The sequence below is a fragment of the Octodon degus genome, unplaced genomic scaffold (assembly GCF_000260255.1).
Source record: "Octodon degus isolate 3935 unplaced genomic scaffold, OctDeg1.0 scaffold00010, whole genome shotgun sequence".
Taxonomy (NCBI): Eukaryota; Metazoa; Chordata; class Mammalia; order Rodentia; family Octodontidae; genus Octodon; species Octodon degus.
In genome coordinates this window covers 10,277,679-10,281,188 of record NW_004524586.1, presented here as the reverse complement: position 1 = coordinate 10,281,188, position 3,510 = coordinate 10,277,679, and positions in this window count along the sequence as shown.

Here is a 3,510-nt window from a genome sequence, read left to right as displayed (position 1 = left end):
GGGGGGGGGGGGGGCAATGTAACTTCCACGGACCGCCGCCCCTTCACAAGGTCAATGAGAGACCAAGGCAGTAAAGCCTCAGCATTTGAGACACAGCTCTTGGAGTAGTGGCTGGCTTCCCAGGCCTAGTTAATTTGTCACTATAAAACCATTTTTTAATTATCTTTTGGAAGCCTAGGGGCCGGGCAGATGGCTCAGTAGAATAAGCGCTTGCCTAGCAAGTGCAAGGGCCTGAGTTCAATCCCCGGTTCTGGAAAAAAAAAAAAAAAAAAAAAAAAAAAAAGGAAGCCTTTGCTTTCTGGGGTTCAGCTAGGCCACAAGGCTGGTTGGTGGTTCAGACTCTTGAAACCTCCCAGGGGGCCTTGCTGCTGCTGCAACCGCCAGGAAGAACAGGTCCCCCAGCTGATTTACAGGCTGCCCTACTGGTCCCTCCTCTGCACAGCTGTACACCATCTTCAGCTGCCATGGGCTCGGCCCTCACTACCACCTTGGAAATTCAGTGTGGCCCACTAACGTGCTTGACCAATGACAAGTGGCCTGTGCCCTTTTTGGGTGGACATTTTGGGGACTTGGATCCAGCTGGCCATATGTAGCGCCTTGGCTCAGGGAGAGCCGGTCTCTTGGCGAGGGCAATGAATGCAGCCACCTGCCAACCCTCTTAGACGTGTAGACAAGGAAGACGGCAGTAGAACCTAAGTTGGCCTGATCGACGGTGCACCACAAGCCTTGCCTGTCCTACCTGCACACAGAGACAGGCTGTTGGCCTTTTTCTGCTGAGCTCTTAAAACACTTGTCATTACTGCTCTTAACAGTTGTCATTGCCACTCGGAAGGGTTTGAAAAAACCAGGTGCCCTAAGGAAGTGCTCTGAGTATCGCAAGCAGAGCCAGTGGAGGAATTTTGGAGAGGAGGCGAGGCAGGTGAAACCGCTCCTCCCTCGCACTCAGGGGCTTCCCCCAAGACAGCAGCAGCTTGTGACTACTTTACCACCCAGACCTCTGAACACTACTGAAAAGGAATAAAAGGTACAAGTACGCTTCTCTCCCGCCATTGTGCACAGTGAGAACAGGAGACAGAAACTTCACTGGAGGAGAACCATTGACAGACTGAAGAAACTGGCTGGAAAATGTCACAAGGAAGGTTGGAGAAGCTGAAGACTTATGGTTAAGAGGGATAGGGTGGGGGCCAGGGAGATGGCTCAGTAGAATAAGCACTTCCCTGGCAAGCGCAAGAACCTGAGTTCAATCCCTGGTTCTGAAAAAAAAAAAGAGGGATAGGGTGGAGGTCAGGGTACCAGAGAAGGACAGATACATCTGTACTGGCTTGTGTTTAACATCCCACCAAAGCCCCATGCAGTCATAGGTGGGATTTTTTTCGGAGGTGGCTGGATCTAGAATGTGTGATTGATTCATGGGGCAATGCTAGGATTAAAGGTGCTGGGATTAAAGGAGTGTGATTACTAAACCAATCCACTGATTATCTTGGCAAAATCCTAATCCTGTAGTTTAGAAACAAAATAAGAGGTGGAAAGAGGCTTGCCTTGTCCCTTGCTTGCTTGCTTTTGCTGCCTTCTGCCTTTGATGAACTGTTTTCTCCTCAGCAATACCCCTCTGCCAAGCCACCCAGCCTTGGGGCTAGCTGATTATAGACTGAAACCACTACAAACTGAGCTAACTAAATAACTTTACCCCCTTAACTTGTGAATGGCAGGTAATTTGCCTCAGGTGTTTGTAGCTAAGAAAAGTAATTCAGACAATGTCTGAATAAAGAGCAACAGAATCTCAAGGCCCCCTACCATGTCCCTGACCTGGGGCATCTGGGGTTGGATAGTCCTCAATATAAAGAGACCTGAAGGACCTTGGACTCAGGAGCACTAGGTGCAGCAGAGGACAGAGTGAGGGGCCTCAAGGGATTCCTGGAGATGCCGGTATGCTGAGCTAGAAGACCCTCCACCCCACCCCTGCAGGAGCCCCAAACCCGTCAGATGCCTGCCCCCAAGTCAGGAAACAGAACCTTCTATAGGCAAATTGAGTAGCTCCCAAAGGAATACTGGGTCCTGAGAGTTGTGGCTTCGCTGCAGGCTCCAGGAGAAAAGGTCCTGCATCTGGCCTGACGACTAACAGCATAACTCTGTTGGGGTGTACAGCACCCAGAGGTGTAACACATGGATGAGAGCTACTGCACCTAAGAGCGTTCCTTGCCCAGCATCCCACAGTGGAGGCCTTAAAGTTCTAGGGCCTTGGGAGGGACAGACACAGGAGCTAGAGCTGCCCATGAGTGGGAAAGGGGCACCAAGGCAACAGACAGCTTTGTGCTCCTCCGCAGCCTGGAGGGTCTCGATCTTGATGGCATGAACTCTGAAGTTCACTCTTGTTTTTTGTTTTTGTTTTCAGCCTATGTGGTACAGGGTCTCACTACACAGATCAGACTCCTAGTGATCCTCCTGTTTTCAGCCTCCCCAGCGCTGGGATTACAGGTGTGTGTCACCATGCCTGGTCTCGGTGGCTGGCTCAGCACACCTGGGGGCAGGGCCAGCATGACATGTGCTGGGGATCGAACCGAAGTCCCTGCGCTTGCCTAAGCAGGCGCTTAGTCTGCTGAGCTATCTTACCAGCCCTAAAGTTAAAAATCTCATCTGAGTATTTTCAGGCCCAAAGTCCCAAGGCTCATGATGCAATCAGGTATAATTGTCTCTCCTTATCTGTAGTTCTACTTTCTATGGTTTCAATTATAAATTGCCTAGTAAATTGCTATCTGAAATGGTCAAATATAAAATTCTACAAATAAATGCTATGTGTGAAATTGCACATCATTCTGAGCAGGGTGAAAACTCTCGCTCTAAGCTGCCCAGGACTTGCATCACCCCTTTGTCCAGTGTTTCCATGCTAAATCTGCCTCCCACCCTTAGTCATCTACTAACTGTCCCAGTTACTGGGTTAACTAATTGGGGATCACAGTGTTTGTGTTGAAAACATTCTTGGTTTACTTAGTAATGGCCCCAACAGGCAACTGTGATGTTGGCAAGTTGGATGTGCCAGAAAGTTATGAAGTGCTTCCTTTCATTGAAAAGGTGAAAGTTCTCAACTTTATCAGAAAAAAATTGTATGCTGTGATTGCTAAGGGCTGTGTCTATGAACTAATCTATCTGTAAACATTGAGAAAGAAAAACCTTGTGTGCTAGTTTTTGCTGTTGCACCTCAAACTGCAAAGCTGATAAGTACTTAGTGAAGAAGGAAAAGGCATTAAATGTATGTATGCAAAGTTAGGTCCTGTTCTCAGGTTCAGGCGTCCATGAGAGGGTGGTCCTTGTGACATAGTAGCCTCAGATAAGTGATGGCCTTATGAATGAGGTTCTGGGTCTAATCAAACCTTGGGCAAAATCTCTTCATCAAAATCCCCTTCAGGGGCCAGGGAGATGGCTCAATAGAATAAGTGCTTGCCTGGCAAGCGCAAGGGCCTGAGTTCAATCCCTGGTTCCTAACTCGTGCAACGTTGAACATCAAAGTAGTCA